Source organism: Echinops telfairi, unplaced genomic scaffold (genome assembly GCF_000313985.2).
Source record: "Echinops telfairi isolate 266 unplaced genomic scaffold, ASM31398v2 ScPeMD7_2291;HRSCAF=2852, whole genome shotgun sequence".
In the NCBI taxonomy this organism is placed as follows: domain Eukaryota; kingdom Metazoa; phylum Chordata; class Mammalia; order Afrosoricida; family Tenrecidae; genus Echinops; species Echinops telfairi.
This window is the reverse complement of record NW_022106189.1, coordinates 22,187,438-22,207,187: the sequence shown is the minus strand read 5'-3', so window position 1 is coordinate 22,207,187 and position 19,750 is coordinate 22,187,438. Positions and strand designations below refer to the sequence as shown.

The 19,750-nt window shown below is 38.8% G+C and overlaps 1 long non-coding RNA gene and 1 other non-coding gene across 2 annotated transcripts in view; one reads left to right on the top strand and one right to left on the bottom strand.

Annotated features, from left to right (window-relative positions):
- LOC123522119 overlaps window positions 1-8,016 on the bottom strand; it is a 15,258-nt gene extending 7,242 nt beyond the window's left edge. Inside the window, exons 1-2 of the long non-coding RNA XR_006680421.1 lie at window positions 7,975-8,016; window positions 4,505-4,716 (exon numbers count right to left, since the gene is read on the bottom strand). This is a non-coding gene — a long non-coding RNA (uncharacterized LOC123522119). The remainder of the gene's footprint in view (window positions 1-4,504; window positions 4,717-7,974) is intronic.
- LOC115870787 lies at window positions 2,121-2,227 on the top strand. Its single transcript, XR_004046915.1, has one exon. It is a non-coding gene; the product is annotated as a U6 spliceosomal RNA (small nuclear RNA).
- Window positions 8,017-19,750: the final 11,734 nt, after the last annotated feature.

Genomic DNA, 19,750 nt, shown 5'->3' with positions numbered 1-19,750 from the left:
ATATGAAATATGTATGCCCTTCAATAGAAAGGGTGGGAGTCACTGTTTGGTTAATGTTTGCAAATGGTTAATGTTCTTGACTGTTAAAAGACTAGAGGTTCAAGTTCAATCAGAGATATGTTGGAAGAAAGGTATGTTGGCACTCTGTTTCTGAAATCTGACCCACTGGAGCCCTCCTGGAACACAGCTCTCCTCTGGCATGCACGGGGTCCCCATGCCTTAGAGTGAATTCAGTGGCAACTGGTAAGAAACTGCTATTGTTGGTATTTCCAGAGAAAGCCTCTATTCTGTGCAGAAGCATTATAAACTCAAATATGGAGACAAATCATTTATATATACATATATAATCAGAAAGCGTCTTTTCCATTTTGTACAATTTACATAATTTACAAGTTTAGCTATTTTTTTATTTCCAAATTGGAATTTAAAAGAATACATTAATAATTTTTGTGTGTTGGCTGTAATGGCAAAGAAAAAGATCCTGAAATGTCCCGGTGATATTATAAAGGGAGGAACCAGAGCTAGTTACACACACATTTTAACCTCAAAATTGAAAAAGAATAATGTTTGTGTCTGCTTATGTATTACTCCTAGACGCTCTTTACTCCCAGTTCACACGTCTGGTTTTTGTTTGTTTGTTTTGTTTTGTTTTTCCCTCTTCTCCAAGTCTTAGCCTCAATGTCATCTTTTAAAGAGAAAATACTCCCGACGTATTCTGATTAGCAAAAATGCTCCCTTTTTAACTCTCCAACACCACCATGTTTATTTTCTCCATGTGTGACATAAGCAAAAATATGCAATTATTTTGTCTGTCTATTTTCTAACTCCTCTACAAGCAGGAAAATGCAATTGGACACGGATTCTCTAGACTGTGTCACTACTCCTCGCGTCATGCTTAATCCAGTGGCCTCAAGATGGACAGTGTGACTGAGGAGGACCTGATTCTCAGAGAAGGATGGACCATGGTGACATGAGTCATCTGAAACCTGGGGGAGTGGACCCTTTAGGGCCTTCATTTGATGATTGAGCACAACTCAAGGCAAGAAGAAACAGCTGCAAAAACCTGCAAATGATTGGAACTTGGAATATGCAACAAAGTATAAATCTAGGAAAATTGGAAATCATAACAAAGGAAATTGAACTTGTAAAGGTCAATGTCCTAGGTATCAGTGAACTGTAATGGCATGATATGGGTCATTTAGAACCATAAAATCATATAATGCTTTAATTTATACTGAGAATAACACAATTAAGAGGAATGGCATGGCATTCATTGTCCAAACAGACATTGCAAAAATCCTTTATGAATTACAATGCTGTCTCTGATAAGATTATATCTATCCATCTTCAAGGATATCCAAACAATACAACTATTATTCAAATTTATGCACCAACCACAAAAGCTAGTGGTGAAGAAATTGCAGAATTCGATCAATGACTTCAGTTGGAAATTCCTCCAACATGAAATCAATATGCATTAATAATTATTGATGATTTGAATCCAAAAGTTGGAAACAAACAGGAAGGAACAGTAATTTGAAAATATGGACTTGGTGAGAGAAATGTAGCTGGAGACTGTATAATAGAATTTTGCAAAACCAACAATTTTTTCATAGAAAATATTTTTTCTCAACAACACTAAAGACATACACATGAACTTCTCCAGCTGGAATACACAGAAATCAAATTGACTATATCTGTGGAAAAGACCATCGAGAAGCCCAATATTAGCTAAAAGCAGACCAGGAGCTGGTTATGGAACACCATTAATTGCTCATATGTAAAGTCAGGTTAAAGCTGAAGAATATTAGAAATTCCACAAGAAACAAAATATGGCTTGAGTCTATCCCACCTGAATTTTGAGACCATCTCAAGAACTGATTTGATGCACTGAACACTAATCACAATAGAGCTGATGAGCTGAGGGAGAATATCAAGAACATCATTCATGAAGAGAGCAGAAGGTCATTAAAAAGACAGGAAAGGAAGGACAGACCAAAGTGGATGCCAGATAGACTCTGAAAATTGCTCATCTTAGAATATCTAAAGTAAATGGAAGAATGAGGAAGTCCAAGAGCTGAACAGAAAACTTCAAAGGGCAGCTCAAGAAGACAAGACCAGTGCTCGCTTCGGCAGCACATATACTAAAATTGGAACGATACAGAGAAGATTAGCATGGCCCCTGCGCAAGGATGATACGCAAATTCGTGAAGCGTTCCATATTAAAAAAAAAAAAAAAGACAAGACCAAATATTATAATGAAATGTGTAAAGACATTTCACAGAAAACCAAAAGAGAAGAATACACTAAGCATATCTTAAACTGAAAGAACTCAAGAAAAATTTTAAGCCTCCAGTTGCAATATTGAAAGTTTCTATGAACAAAATATTAAACGATACAAGAAACTTCAAAAGAAGATGGAAAGAATACACAGTCACTGTACCAAAAAGAACTAGTCAACATTCAACCATATGAAGAGATCACATATGAGAAAGAACTAATGATACTGAGCAAAGAAGTCCAAGCTGCACTGAAAGCATTAGCCAAATATAAGGCTTGATGAATTAATGCTGTACCAATTGAAATGTTTCAACAAGCTGATGAAGCACTGAAAGCACTCACTCATCTATGCCAGGAAATTTGGGAGACAGGTATTTGCCTGTGGTAGTTACATAATCTGGTGTTAACTTAAAAAGGAGTGGGGTCTAGCCTGTCAATCAGGTTACAGCTTGATGAGCTCATTTGGAGGTGCTACAGAGCTAAATTGCTCACTGGAGACCAGATATAGACAGTCTCTCTGATTCATATTCCTGACAAGACACATGGAGTTACACTAGAGCCCTGGAGCTGGAGGAGCCAAATGAAGACCCATGCCAGCTCTGAGATGCTTACAGCACCACTGGGTCCACAAGACTTTACACTCACTAACCTGTGATTGTCCTGCATTCAGCATCATTGCACGTGTTTCCTGATTCTGAAGAGGACTTTTCAGATTGGTATCGGACATACAGGCTAATATTGGACTTATGAACTTGATCTGGACTAGACTGGGATTTTTTCTCAATATTCAATTCCGCATGTTGATAAAGTTCTTTCTTACATACATGCCAGTGTCTATGAATTTGTTTCTCGTCTAGCCAGACTAACACATTGGCCAACTGACTGGAAGAGATCCATAGTTGTACCAATTCCAAAGAAAGATGACCCCACAGAATGCTTAAGCTATAAAATAGTATCACTGATATCACATACCAGTAAAATTTTGCTGAAGATCATCCAACAATTGTTGTAGCAGCACACTGACAGGGCCAGAGGTTCCAGCCAGATTCAGAAAAGGATGTGGAATAATGGATATAATTGCTGATGTTAAATGAATCTTGGATGAAAGAAGAGAATATCAGAAAGATGTTTACTTGTGTTTTATTGACTATGCCAGGATATTTGATTATGTAGATCACAAGAAACTATGGATAACCTAGTGAAGAATGGAAATTCCAGAACACTGCATTGTGCTTGAGAAACTCATACATTGGTCAAGAGATGGTTGTGTGAACAGAACAAGGAAAGGTGCATGGTTTAAAATCAGGAAGGGTGTGCGACAAGGTTGTATTCTCTCACCATTCTTATTCAACCTGTATGCTCAGTAAATAATCAGAGAAAAGAAGAGTGCATGTGACGAAGAGTGCAGTATCGGGTTTGCCGTGAGGCTTATTAACAACCTGCGATATGCAGATGAAACAATCTTGCTTACTGAGAACTTGAACCACTTGCTGATGAAGATCAAGGATTGCAGCCTTTGATATGGATTACAATTCAGTGTACAGAAGACAAAAATCCTCCCCACTAGGCCAATAGGTGACATCATGATAAATGGAGAAAAGATTGAAGTTGTCAAGGATTTTGTCTGGCTTAAATCCAGTCAGTGCTCATGGAAAGAGCAGTCAAGTGATCAAAAGACCTGTTGCAAAAATGTTACTTTGACGACTAAGGTATGCCTAACCCAAGCCACAGTATTTTCAGTTGCCTCGTGTACATGGGAAAGTTGGACATTGAATAGAGAGACTGGAGAAGAATCTATTCATTTGAACGGTGATGCTGAAAAAGAGTATTGAGAGTAGCGTGGACTCCTAAAAAGAGAAACCCTTCTGTCTTAGAGGAAGTATGGACAGAGTGCTTATTGGAGGCAAGGACACTGAGACTTTGGAGAACAGTCTTAGGAAAAGGACATCACTATTGGTCAAGTGGAGGGGCAGTGGAGGAGAGGATTGCGCTCAAGGAAATGGATTGACACCGTGGCTGCGATAACGGGCTTACGCACATGAGCCGTTGTGCTGATGGCCCAGGACCAGGCAATATTTCATTTTGTTGTGCATAAGGTTGCTCTGGATTAGAGCCAACTAGATGGCAACTAACTAACAATAGTTTTCTACATATACACCAGGAAGTACATTGAGGGGGCATTATGAACTAGGAACAAATTTCACAGAAACGGTCATGAGTATACCTTAGGGAGGGGTTATGAATCTCAACAGAATATGGTTTTTCAGGCCCCTCACTTTCCAATGTCTTCAAGTTGGTCTGGTGATGTCTTTCCAGTGACTTTTAGTTCCTTGAACAAAGTATTTTGTTGTGAGGTGACCTAAGGTCCTCTGTGCATGTTCAGCTGGTCAGGTCTGGTCATCAGCAGCACTCCCTTACTGTGATGGGACATTTCCCCTGGAGGAACAAGGACAGAAAAAAGAGGCAGCTTATCAGGAAGGTAAGTATAGGTTAATTATAGGCAATGTATAAGGTGGTTCTGCTATTCTGTGACAGCATCTCATCATAGTCTAAGGGTGGTTTTCCCTGTGACAAGGACAGGGAAAACCACCTGACCAGTCTAAAGGATGAGTCACCACATACCAGAAACATGGACGCTTCCAGCCTGACCACCTAGGACCCTGACAAATAAGGACACAGTTGGGTCCCAGCCAAAGAGGAGCACTTTTTTCCTCTTTGAAAATCTCTGGTCCTGAACTCCAAGGTCAGTGTCAGACATACAAGAAGGACCTTCCAGGTCTGAGGGGAGTCTCACTAGTTTCGCCCTTTCAGTAGTGTAGACCGTTCAGGGGCCTGTCCCCAGTGGATCTTACTTTACTGCTCAATAAACCTGCTTCGCCACCTCCTGCTACCTGCCTGTTCAGTCTCTGTATTGTCACCACGCCACCACTCCTTTCAAGAAGCCTGTGGTGTGGGGATCCACCCAGAAAGCAGGTCACGCACGCACCTTACCCTCACACTTGGGCAAGCTGTGGAATTTATGATGTTATACCAAGCCAAGCATGTTTGGAGGGGTCTTGGTACACGACAGCAGTCTTCTTGTGATGAGATAAAGATCATTGAACATTGATTGCATGTCAATTTACCATTTTGATGCAAATACACCTATATGTTTAGAAACCATTTTAAAAGTACAATGGAATTAGACTGTCTTCCATCCTGCTTCCTGCTTCGATGGGTTTTCTTGTTATTGCTGTATCAGTAGCCCTCTTCTCCTTGCATTTTGCTTCCATTCCTCCTGGAGATACACACCCATCTGAGGCCGGGAAACCTGCTGCCTTTGTGAAATAAATGCACAGGATGGCCCCTACTGGAGAGCCTTAGAAGGAAAAAATGTAACTGTGTGCTGCCTGGGTTTTTTCATCTTTTTCACATTTTTGTATTCCTTGAGAGGTTCTCACTTAGCTAAAAAAAAAGGAATCGTTTTCAAAGGTGCAAGGGAGCTTACCCTAAAATAGATTGCCTATATTGTCATTGACCTTTGTGTAAAAGCATGCATTCATAGTAATTCGGCTCAATCAAATTTCCCCAGCAGACATATTCACACAATTTTAACACCAAAATTAAAGTTTCAAAATGTACGTTTCAGTAACTCTCCAAAAGCCAAAAATTCAATCTCCACGTTCAATCGCTCAAGCCATTATTGTTTTTCAATACAATGAGAGTTAATCGTGCACTTTCTGTCTTTGTGAATCACAAAAGGTATTTGGGGCTGAAAGAAAGGAGCGATTCTCACTCTTTTGTTCTCTGAGGTGTTATGTGATTATCTTGCAACAAGCAATTACTAAGCACACTTAATCAACTGCAAAACTATGTAACACTATCATGGTAACATTCTAGAAAAGGCTCAATTAATACTTACAATTTCCAATTTTTCTCTTCTAATATTCTATTCTTTACTTTAACAAGAAGGAACTCTACATAGCTCCCAAAGAAAACTGCAATAATTATGAACAATTAAGTGAACTGTGTTCCATTCCTTAAAATACCATAACACATACATAATTTGTTTATTACGTGAAAAGAATTAATTAACCAACTCATAAGGAAGTATTATTAAAGGAAAAATTAATATGGCATATGCTGGCAAATTCTGGATTCTTTAATGCCTTTTACATTGTGATATAGTCATTAGGTAATTGTTGAAATTAAGCAAACTTCAGACTGTCAATCTCTAAAAGCATCCAAAAAGTTAATCAACAAAGGTTGTTTACTTACATATGAAATAAATTTAAATAAACACAGATGCTATTTTATCAGCTATAAATTAAAACACATGTAATTTCTGATCCCTCAGAGGCAAAAAAACAATATTCCTATTACATTTAAATGTAATTCAAATCTTGTAAATGACAAGGCCGCTAGGCTTTGGCTCAATGGACTTGGGTCAAAAACCAGGATGAGAACTCCCAATCAACAAGAAGGGCAATGTTACCTCTCTCCCTCTCATGGGAGAGATAGACCTCGGTCCTTGGTATATCTGGCCCTTGGTAAGCCTGGTGTGTGATCGAAGTGAGTTTATAGAGGATAGGAGCGGCACAAATGTGTGGGACCGAGGCCCGACTTGGGCCACAGCGCGGCTGTGCTGAACTGTGTGTCGGAGCTGCTGGGAGAGAGCACCTGAGCAAAACCTATGACTTTTCAGGGGCCCCTTGGGAGGCGTGGTCGAAGATACTGGTCGACCTCATTGGTTGAATCAAATTCACCTGGCATAGATGGGCCAATCCAGGTGTAATACCCACCTAGGTGTACCACCCATTCCTGGCCTAACAGGTAATAATTTTCTTGTTTCTCTTATTGTCTTTCACCATCATTGGCTCTCTTAAATGTTCTATTTTCTCAGGGCAAGTATTTGCTGCTTACTGCAGGATATCCCTATATAAGGTATGATCCACCAGCTTTTAAACAATTGCAAAATCATGTTGATACTCCCATGATTTCTAAGTGGCAGTCTCATTCCCCAAACAGTATACTTTTACTATTAATTGTAATATTCAGTATTTATTGGTTACATTTCAAATGTTGGGAGTTCTGCTAAGCACTTTACACACATTATTTCACTCCTTTGGGAAATTCATTCAAATGTATGCACCTTAATTTCCTTCTATGTGAAACAAGAACTGATTACTATGGAAGTTAAATAGTAATAATAAAGAAGAGTCGGGATTCAAATAGATGTCTTTCGGTAGGTCCTATGCTCAAGTTAGAATTCAACTTTACCTTAATTCTTAACATTTTCATCAACTTTGGGTAAGTCGCCTGCCAGTTTTCATAGCTGCATAAGAGAGAATGATATTCACTCTCTAGGAATACCGAGGTGGATCACAATATGGTTCATCTAACTCATCCTCGGTGTTTCGTGTATTTTAACTACTCTAATAAAGACCTAACGTACTAGTGTCATGACTATAGTCAGCGAAATAAGTGGGGCACGTGACACATCAAGTATGTGTCCTAGACTCAATAGTACACAACAAAATGTGTGAAGTCACCACTACCTTGCCCACAGTGGGCTATAAAAATATGTTCAACACAGCCACTGGCCAATTATGGGGGACTGAGGGCAACTGTTGTCTGTCACCGAGCATCCTTGTGAGAACCGGGCTAGCACTAAGCAGAGTGGGAGTGTTAGGGCTCTCAGGGGGAGAGATATACCTTGGTCCTTGGCTCTGCATGAGAAAGAATTCACTCCGAAGCCTGGTTTGTGATCCAAGTGAGTTTTGTGAGCGTTAGAAGAAGTTTCAGGTTTCCACAGGCACCCACAGGGCTCCTTCCGAACGTAGTTTGCCTGGAAACTGCTCCCAGAGTCACGCAGTCTCCCGTCGACGCTGCGCTCCTGCCTTTTCAAGGATTCCGCGGGGAGGCGTGGTGGACGACCCCTGGTCGACCCCATTGGCTGAATTGAATTCACCTGGCCTAGGGGGGCCAATCCAGGTGCAGCGCCCACCCATGCGTACCGGCAGCGGCGGGAAACCTGAATCTCTGAGCATGTGCAGTGTGCCACTCCTTTGTTTCGGTAGCTCGGACCTCTGGGCATGCGTAAAAGACGCCCCAGTGCCTATGCGAGTCTACCTAACAGGATGGGCAATGGGGAGCGGAGCCTAATCTCCCCAAATCCATCCTCTCTACTCTTGTTTCCATAATGATAGGCGTGACTGCGTTACGATTTTCGGGAGGGCCATACCTCAGTTCTTGGCTTCTTACGAGAAAGAATTCACGGGAAACCTGGTTTGTAATCCAAGTGGGGTTTTGTAAGGGACAGGAGAAGTTGCAGGTTTGACAGTCCCAAAAGAGTACACGCTGTTACGGGGAAGTGTGCCAAAGGACCAGGAAGCCGGGCTGGGGCCCACAACTGAACACCGGCATCCTCGTGGGACAGCGCACCCACACGTGGTGACCTGAGGCCAGAGAGACCCCGGCATGACCGAGCAGGCGCAGGAGCGGAGTAAAAGAAACAGACCACTTTCCCGCAGACAGGATATTTTAAACCTTGGGCTGGGGAGACGTGGTGGAAGGTGTTGGTCCACCCCATTGACTGAATTAAGTCCACCTGGGTGGGGTCATAACTCTGGGCCTAGTTTACCTGGCTGGGGGTGGCGGGGCCTGAATTGGAGCATGCCCAGTTAATTTCTTCATAGGTGTTTAATGCTCGCCTGCTTTCTTCCCGACCTCCTTTCTGGGGGCCTGAGCAGGCACGGGAGGGACAATCCCTGTCCCTGTCCTGGCTGCCGAGCCACTTGAAGAGTCAACCTGCTATTACTTTACGATTGAACTAGAACATCGTTTGGAAGAATTATAGTTTGTCCAAACAAAGCTCAACTAGAAGTCCTTCAGAGCTGTGACCCTAACTTGAGTCCCTCTAGCCTGTCTTACAAGAACCCTGTGGTTGCGTACAGGCAAGAATTCTCTAGACGGGCTAAGTCAAAGATCCCGTTCTTATTTGAGTGTTAATCTTCCCGGGCTCTCTTCCCCTTCTCATTAGGCGCCAGCCCCTGCATACCCTTCATGCTTCCTTGAGATCGAGAGCCTCTAGAATTGGGAAGATCTCTAATATACAATCTTTGTTAAAACAAAACTTTCTTTTCCCAGTTTGTGTCTTTCATTCCAAGATGCTTGTCTGAAAAAAATAATAATAAAGTGCTTCACTGAGCCTGTAGATAAGCTGAGAGCACAAAGAAAGGGGGAAGCAGTCATTAGAGGAAAGATCCCGGCCACGTTCAAAATCTTTTTAATCCAGTAGATTCCTGTAATCTGGCAACAATGACCGGGCAATAGAGACCAACCCAACAATAATAGCAAGGATTTCAAATAAGTAGAGAGAGACTACCTCACTGTGTGGTGTAGATTCTAACTCAGAGTGACCCATAAGGCAGAGAAGAGCTGCCCCATAGGGTTCTCAAGGCTTGGATCTTTATAGAAGTGGATGGCACATCTTTCTCCTGCAGAGCGCTAGCGGGTTCAGACCATTGACAGACATGTTAGTTAGCAGTGAGCACTTTAACCACTAGGCTCCTAAAGCTTCTCGATAGAGACTTTCACTATTATCAATGCAGACGAGAAGAAAATAAATGAATCTGAGACCCTTACATTAGTCAGACAATCACTAAGGTCCTTCAAAGGAGCCCTGGACATTGTATTAGAGTTCGAATTCTGAAGACCACATTTGCAGAAGGCGATGGATGGCGACAATGAAAGCTCAAAATCCATCTTCAGACTCCCCAGGTGGATGAAGCCTCCATTGAATTCCTTCAGCTCCTTAACCAAGGGTGTGTGAAGATGGTCTCGCCCTCTGGCAAAGTACATTGGATTACCTCCATCCCTCTCCAGCAAGCTCAGGGAGGGGTAGTTTCTCTCCAGGGCTTGCCTGGGTATGTCCTTGGTGGAAATCACCATACTGCAGTTGGAGAGTTGTAAGTCATGCCCTATCAGTTGAACTTGACTACTTCATTTGGAAGGTCCTGGACCAATCTTATAAGCTCCTCTATCAAATGTAATGTACGTGTCCCAATCATGGACCTGTGGCAGTTTCACTTGTCCCATCTGTAGCAGTAATGTATTGATCTGCCACCATTCATGAATGTGTGATAGTGTTCTTTGTTCCCTGATGTATTCAACTAACTAGTATCCTGACTATAAATCCTCAATTGCCATTATGATCTTGGGCTAATAACTTCCCTTAATAAATGTTCTCCTTAAATTATATTTAAGACTGGGGTCTCTTTTGTACCCTAAAACATAGTGCAATTGATTCAGCTTTTGACTGCTAATGAAAAGGTGGACAGTTCACACCTAGCAATTGCTTGGCAGATAAAAGGTGTAGAAGTCTGCATCTGTAAAGACTGAGAGCCTCAGCAACCCTCAGGAGCAGTTCTACTTTGTCCTAGAGGGTTGCTCTGAGTGGAGTCCGTTTGAACTGCAGTGGGTCAGGTCTTTAAATCAACCAATTGTGCATGGCTTTGGATGGATGGCAGGTCCGATCCCAGGGGCCTCTCATAGTGCCCCATACCAAAGCCTGGCTTGACCCCATGGGCTTCAGGCACTCAAGCGGGTTGCACAGTGGGTAGGGAAAAAAATCAGCCAATGAACTCAGCAGCTTAGTGACAAAATAGGCCTTAAATTTAGACCGTTTAACATGCACTTTTAGTGTTTGGAAGGAGCTCTGGCAAAGCAGTGCTTAAGGTACTCACCTGCAACTGCTAACCAAAAGTTGACAATGGGAACCCACTAGCTGCTTCCTGGGAGAAAGATGTGCCATTCTGATTCTGTAAAGATCACAGGCCAGGAAAGCATGGAGTAGTTCTATTCTGTCCTATAGGGTCAGTGTGAGGCCGAACTGACTTAAAGACAATGTTTTTGTTGGTTCATGTTTGTTATACAGGACCACAATGGTGTTCATGTTTCCGACATAAGCTACTGGACAAATCAATTAAGTCATGAAAATAGTCAAATATATTTTGGGATATTTTTCTAAATAAATTCATATAAAATATTTCTCTCAGTGGCGTATTGCATCATGACAATATTTAGTTTGGCATGTAAACTCAATTTTAGTATATTTCCATTAAGGGAGATCTCATTTTCTGAATTGTGTTGACTAGAACTCTCCTGTGGAGTCAGTCTTGTCAGTCGGTTTATTAGTTAATTAAGTGCCATTTTCTACCTTATAGTCTAAATTCCAGGCACCCAAAAGAGCTCCCTCTAAGACTCCCCTCTCTATCAGGTATCTGCATAATTAGTCTCATTTTAGAATCCCTATTATTCAATGCACAATAGAACAGAACAATTAATTTGGACCACACGCAATTATGCTGAAAGGTCAGGTGCTAACCATAATAAAACTCTGTTCAAAAGTGTGTTTGGGGAGAGCATTAATATGGTTATCTAGGAGAGTTTTTAGGGGCAGAAAATCTCCAAATGCAATTAAATGGGCTGTAAAGTAATCACTTGCAATTTTTCATTTTTAAAGCAAGGAGACTTTTTGAATGGTGTGCAAAATGAATACTTCTAAGACTAATCAAATTTGGGAGTTTTAAATCAAGAGGTGACAAATTCATACCCTAAAGCAGACAGCACATTATTTGGCCTGCAAGTTCCTCTGTGAATTTGAAGTTATCAAGAGTGTTCATGGGCCAGTTGTTACAAACCCCTCAAATATAGTTAATAATGAAAGTGCTGGCTCTTTCCATTTTGGTAATTTGAACTAGATAGCCATAAAAATTACAGTTGAAAATATGAGTATGTGGATTATAAAGTATCCCCAGTATCCAAATGCCCATGAATTTATAATTTTGTGTTCTTCAACAATATTGTGTTTGCCTGATAAATGCAAATTTTTGAAGTAGATTTTACTCTGGAGAAGGTTAAAAAGATACCTAAGTCACTGTTAAAGGAGTATGTAATTTTAATAGCTCTAGGCAGCTTTATAAAATGCTCAAGGTTTCTTTCATGTGGGGAGGTTTTTGCTGATGAAATAAAAATTACAGAGGGACAAACAGGCAGAGAGTATAATAACAATTTACAACAAAGCTCTTTTCTCTGTACTAACTAAATAGAATATGCATCTAGACACAAACAACAGTTTAAGAATTTTAAGAATATATCAGAAAAGCATTTACAACATGAGTAATGACGCTCTCACTACTAATTTGTTTCATGACAACAATGGCAAGACAGTGGATCTAGAATTCTTATAGAATTCATTCAAGAATTGCACATCCATTAGACAAATACCTAGTATGTGATGTCATGGTGGCTGTTGCTATTGTTAGGTGCCATCAAGTAGGTTCTGACTATAGTGACTCTGTTCTATGCACAGCGGAACAAGCAATGCTGGTCCCGCTTCATCATGCTTGAGCCCACTGTTGTAGACATGGTGTCAATCCATCTCCTTGCTATACTTCCTCCTTTTCACTGAGCCTCCATTATGCAAGCATGATATGTTTTTCCAGGGAATGGAATCTCCTAAGAACATGTCCAAAGTATGTGACATTAAGTCTCAACATCCTCATTGTTGTTGGTGGTGTTAAGTGGAGAGAGTTCCAACTCTTGGTGATCCTGTGCACAACAGAATGAAAAACTGCACCATGCTAAACATGCCCATATTGGGAACCACTGTCAATCCATTCTGCGAAGGCTCTTCCTCTTTCCCTTTGTCTCTCTACCTTACCAAGAACGATGTTCTTCTCCTTCTCCTGATAACATGTCTGAAAGCACATTAGATGAAGTCATACCATCCTGTCTTCTAAGGATTATTCTCACTGTACTTCTTCCAAGACAGATATGTTTGTTCTTTTGGCAGTTTGTGGTACATTCAATATTCCTGGCCATCACAATTCAAATGCATTGATTCTTGTTCAGTCTTCCTTATTCAATGTCCAACTTTCACATACAGATGAGGCAAGTGAAAATACCATAGCTCGGGTCAAGTGCACCTTGAAGAAACATCCTTGCTTTTCAGCACTTTAAAGTGGTCTTCTGCTGCAGATCTACCCAATGTAAACTTTTGTTTGATCTCTCAACTAATGCTTTCATGAGCACTGATCGTGGATCCAAACAAGATAATATAGTTGACAACTTCAGTCTTTTCTCTGTTCGTTATGATGGTACCTATTGGCCTGCGTGATTACATGTTGGGCTGCCAACCATAAGGTCAACAGTTCAAAACCAACAGCAACTCCTCAAGAGAAAGGCAGAGCTTTCTCCTCCCATATTTACAGTCTCAGAAACCCACAGGGGAAATTCTACCCTGTCCTATAAGGGGAAATTCTACCGTGTCCTATAAGGTTGTTATGAGTTGGCATTGAATCGATGGCAGAATTTTTGAGTGAGACCTATTGGTCCAGTTGTGAGGATTTCTGCTTTCTTTACATTGAGTTGTAATCCATATTGAAGGCTGCAATTCTTGATCTTCATCAGCAAGTGCTTCAAGTCCTCCTCACTTTCAGCAAGTAAGCCATCCTCATTGTAAAAAGTAAAATAGTGACTGTATGAAATAAATTATGAATAAGGGCGATCATTTCCTTGGTAATTTTACTTTTGAATGAAAAATCTAGAAAAGGGGTGACCTTCATGAAATCGTCTCTGTTTCTATTTGGAAGAGATTCTCTGATTAGCTCAGCGATACTCATACAGATGCTACTATGAAGATTAATGAGCTAGTCCACTGAATGTAATGAACACAGAGACTGATCAATAGGAACCATAGATATTCCAAACAAGCTTGCTCATGCTACAATTATTATTGTTGATATTGATATTAATATAAATATCTTAATAGGGCAGACATGTGGGTATCTGATGGCACTGTAGACCTTCATTGAGTATCTTTAATGAGGATCCAGGGGAAGAGCAACAGATGGGTACTGGGCAGCTAGCTCATCCTTCAGGCAGCCTTCTCCGTTCTCCCTAGTCTGGACTGGGTGACTGCTCTGTACTTGAGCCTATCAGATTACATTATAATGGAAAAAAATCAATCCCATTAAACTCTTGAGTTCATCTAAAAAAGCAGTCTATCATTTTATCTCAAACACTTGAGTAGGTATTAAATATGTTTGTTCAAATAACTTATGAAAACAGATCAGAGAACACTTCATGGTGAAGATTATATCTGAACTGGGTCTCAAGAGATAGGAAGACTTCTGAAATACAGAAATGAGAAAAATTGTATCAAGTAGAAGAAACTGTTGAAAATAGGCTGGGAGATCAGAAATTGTCTAGCATGTTCACAAATGTCAGTATATTATTATTAAAATGGCTGAAATTGCAAGTAGGCTAAGTCTGTGTGTGTATCTATCTGTATTTTTGTGTGTCTCTCTCTTTGTAAAATTCATTTATTTTCTCCTCACCCTTTGCTTCATCCTTTCCCCATCACATCCTCCCAATAGCCAAGAAAGTCTGCTTCTTTTGTTGTGGAAACCATCTTTTCTTGATTTTTCCATTTATTGCAGTGGCCTCATATCATGCTTATTTTTATGAGGTTGAATAACTTTGTAATGTATAATGACTTTCAAATTAATCCATGTTATGAGGTATTTGTCAGTTTCATCATTGCTCTATATGAATGCATAGTAATCCATTAAATATGTAGCAGTGTACTTACCCATTCCTTCACAGATGGATTTTCAGTTGTTTCCATGTTTTGTTATTCTGCAGAATGCTACTGTAAACATTGGCTGTACATATATTTGTTCTTGTTTTGTTTTTTATTTCCTTGCGATATATACTGGGTAGAGAGCACAGCTGGGTCATATGGTATTTCTATTCACATTTATTCAAAGAAAAGCCCCATACAGTTTCCATAATAGTTGTACAATTATGTAGTCCCATCAGCAGTGTATGAGTGTTCCAGTCTCCCTACATCAACTCCTGAATTTGTTGTTTTCTATTATATATATATTTATATATCAGTGCTGGTGTTAAGGAGTATCTCATCAATGTTTTCATTGGCCATCTTTGATAAATTATTTATTCATGTCTTCTGACCATTTTTAAATTGGTTTATTTGTACTTTTCTTATTGAGGTGGTATATTTGTATGAGATTTTAGAATTATGCCTTTACCTGAAATATCATTGTCCGAATGTTTTTCACCATCTGTGAGGCCTATTTTTACTCTTGATGAAATTACATAAATGACATATTTTTGTTAAGAGGCCCCAGGGTTTCTACTTTTGTTGTTGTTATGTGTATGCTATTTATTATGTGTGATAATGTGTCTATGCCTTTGTATTAGGGCCCTTCGATTTACCCCTATTTTTAAAATAAAAGCTCTTTATAGTTGTAGGGTTTGTATTTAGGTCTTTAATCTTTCTTCAATTCAATTTTGTTTATGGTTAGAGGTATGTGTCCTATTTCATTCTTCTGCGAATAGAAATCTAATTTTGCCAGCACTATTGGTTGAAAAGATTTATTTTCCCTATTTAATATGTTTCAGTTTCTTATCAAAAATTTGGTGGTAGTAGGTGCTTGGTTTTATTTCTGGGTTTTCTATTCTGATCCATGGATCTGTATATATATCATTGTACAAATATCAAGTTGTTTTGACTACTGTGTCTATGTAATGGGTATTGAAATCAGAGAATGAGAGTCCTCTTATTTTATTATTTTTTTTAGTAGTGTTATACTTATCTTGAGTTTCTTTCCTTTCTATAGAAAGTTAGTGATTAGTTTTTACATTTCTTTGAAGAATAGTGCTAGGATTTGGATCAGAATTGTGTTATATTTATAGATTAAGTAATATTGACATTTTCACAATATTAGGTCTCCCTGTCCATGAATATGGGACATTTTTCCATTTACATAAGCCTCTTGATTTCTTGTAGCAATATTTTATCCTTTTGTTTGTACAAGTCCTTTGTTTCTCTGATTAGGTATACTCCTAAATATTTCATGTTTGGGTATTTATTACAAATGTTCTTTTTCTCCTTTTCAGAGCGCTTTTCACTAATAAAAAAACTATTTTTTTATATTATAGCCTGTCATGCTTCCAAATTTTTCAATTAATTCCAGCAATTTTTGATCAAGTATTAAGATTATATAACACGCACACACACACATGCACACACATGTGCACACAATTCTCCATGTGTTCTTCAAGCAGAGAGTTTTACTTCCTTGCTAATCTACGTATCTTTGATTTTTTATGTCTAGTAGCTCTGGATAAAATTTTCAGGTGTTTTAAATAACAGTGGCGATAAAGGGAATCCTTGTTTGGGTCCTGGTCAGAGGGGAAATGCTTTCAGGTTCTCTACATTGAAAAAAAACAAAACAAAAACACCTGGATGTTGGTTTTGTATAGATGGCAAAACCACCTATTTATGTTGAGAACTTTCTGTTCTATTTCTATTCTACTGAATGTTTTTATTAAAAATCAATGTTGGATTTTGTTGAATCCCTTGTCTGCCTCAAGTGGTATAATCTTATGGTCCTTTTTATTGTTTTACTTACCATATATACCTGTGTATAAGCCGAGATTTTCAGCACATTTTTAAATGCCGCTTTTGGGGTAAAATCAGGTACGTTAGCTGATATTTGAGTTGGCTTATACTTGAGAACACACGGTATATGGTGAATGGCATTGGTTATTTTTCTAATATTGAACCATCCTTGCATGCTTACTATTTTCTTAATGATTTAGAAATCCCACTTGATCATGATGGATCCTTTTCTTAATGGTTTGCTGAATTCTACTGGCTAGAATTTTATTCTATGTGCCTATGTTCATAGGAGATATGTGCCTATAGTTTTCTATTCTGGTAATGCCATTGCTGGCTCTGGTGTTATACTTGCTTCATAAAATGAATTTAGGAATATGTCATCCTTTTTTATACTCTGGAATAGTTTGTATAGAATTGATGTCAACTACTCTATGAATGCTTTGTAGAACTGCCCAGTAAAACCATCATGTCCTGGCCATTTTGTTATTGGGAATTTTTTAATGGACAGATCTCTTTCTTCTTGTATTTTAGGTCTGCTAAGATTTGTTACCTGAGTCTATGTTAATGTGGATAGATACTGCATATACTCATGTATAAGCTAAGTTTCTCAACACATTTTTAATGCAGTTTTTGTGGTAAAATTAGGTGCCCCAGCTGGTATTCAGGTCAGCTTATACTCGAGTATATACAGTGATATGCTTCCAGAAATGTGCCCTGTTTTATAGGTTTTCAAATTTGTTACAATTCATAATATTGTGTATGGTAATTATCTTTTCTTAATTTAGTTGGTTCTGTTGTGATGTTACCCACTTTATTTCTTATTCATAATATTTGCTTCTACTTTTGTTCCTCTGTTATATTTGCCAGTTATTAGTTTTGTTAATCCTTTCAAAGAACCAATTTCTTGTCTTCTGGATTTTTTTCTTTTTGAGTCATTTATTTCTGCTCTATTTTATATTGTTTCTTTTCTTTTGGTGGCTAAGGCTTGTTTTGCTGTTATTCTTCAAATTGTCATGAATTTTAGGTTAAAGTGATTTTGGTTTCTCCTCCTCTTCCTCCTCTTCCTCCTCCTCCTTCTTCATCTCATGTGTGTTTATTGCTATACATTGCCCCTGAGTTCTTATTTCACTATCCCAAAGGTTTGGGATAGAAATTTTTTATTGCACTCCTTATTTCTTCAACTACTGATGGGTTTTAACTAAGATACTATTCAATTTCCATGTGTTTATTTGTTTGTGCTTAATTTTCCTATGATTCATTTCTAATGTTATACCATTGCAATCTGATAAGATCATTTGTAGTATCCTGAACCTTTTAAATTGATTAACACTTGCTTTGTGGCCTAACATAGGATTTAATCTGAAGTATTTCATGTGTACTGGAGAAGAATGGATATGGTGCTCCTTGTTATTGGATACTGTCCTGTATGTATCTAATAGATCAACTTTATTGATTGTGTTGTTTAAATCTTCTGTATCTTTGATGGTTTTCTTTCCAGTTAATCTGGCCTTCCTCAAGAGAGGTGTATTGAAGTTTCCTATGATTGTATTATTTTATATTTTCTCTTCAACTCTATAGTATAAAATTTTATTAATGTAGTTTGAGGGTCTTGGGTGCATAGATGTGTTATGGTTACATAGTTTTGTTCAATTGTGGCTTTAATCATTATATAATGGCCTCCTTTGTCTCTTATCATGGCTTTTACTTTGAGGTCTTTTATCAGAAATTGGTATTATTACTCCTTTTTTCCCATTAATTTAATATTTTTCAATCCTATGATTTTTAGTCAATTTTGGTCTTCTTTTTCCCTATGGTGTACTTCCCTTAAGCATCATAATAATAGTTCCTGTTTTCTTATCCGTTGTGCTAGTGTCTGTCCCTTAACTGGGAAATTTAATCCACTTACATCCAATGTTGTTATTGAAAGGTAAAATTTTATTGCTGTTATTTTGCTGTGTATTTTTTTTTTTACTGTTTAATTAGTTCTTATAGTTTTTGTAGCATTCCTCGTTTTTATTTTGTTGACATTTTATCCTTTTCCTTTTGGTTAATTTATTTTTATTATTATTCTCCCATGTTTAAGGCAGTTTGCTCTCTCTTGAAAACTCCTTAAAGTTCTTCTCCATTCAACTCTCCATTCAAGTTATATCCACTCGAGTTTCTCTATTATTGTATTGTTGTCTTCATTGTGGAACATTATCTCTGGTTTTCCGTTTTCAAATTTGTAGGCATGCTTCACCTTGTGTGCCACTTGAGTGCGTAAGTTTCTCAATGATGGTGTCCTTTATGTTGGTGTCAGGCCATTCTCTGCTATTGTTGATTCTCTTGAAGTCACGCGCAGTTCTACTTTCCCTCTTTTCATTGACATACAGATGGGTTCAGATTTGAGGGTTAAGAAAACTGGAGGGTCTTCAAGGCTGTGCTCCTCCCCCAAGCCCCCACCATGCCCTCTAACGCCGTTTTCCTCAACTCTCTCTAGGTAGTTCCACTCACCTGTACCACCCTACTTTGTTTTCTCACATGTATGGAGATTACTTGCTGTTTCTGAGACATAATTTTTTTAATGGCTGTTTCTGTTTGTTGTTCAGGTGGTATTTGGAGTGGGGACCATTCCCTGCCCACTAGTCATAGCTGTTGAAGGTTTGGGGGTGGCTGACTCATGTGCTTGTAGCTTTTCTTTTTGGTTAATTTATTCTCCATTCAACTCTCCATTCAAGTTATATCTACTCGAGTTTCTCTATTATTTTATTGTTGTCTTCTTTTGAAAAGAAACTGGTGTCAAACAGAATAAAACAAGAACAAGAGACACACCCACAAGCCATAGAAACTACCTCGCCCCCATGCACATACAAACAGTAGGAAAGAAAACAATTAACAAGCAATAAAAACAAGAACTCAGAAAAATACCAAATCCCAATGACATGGCTGTCTACTGCTTTTATCAAGACACCAGGTTCAAGATTGCCCTCTGTGTTGCCAGAGAATGTTGGTCAATGA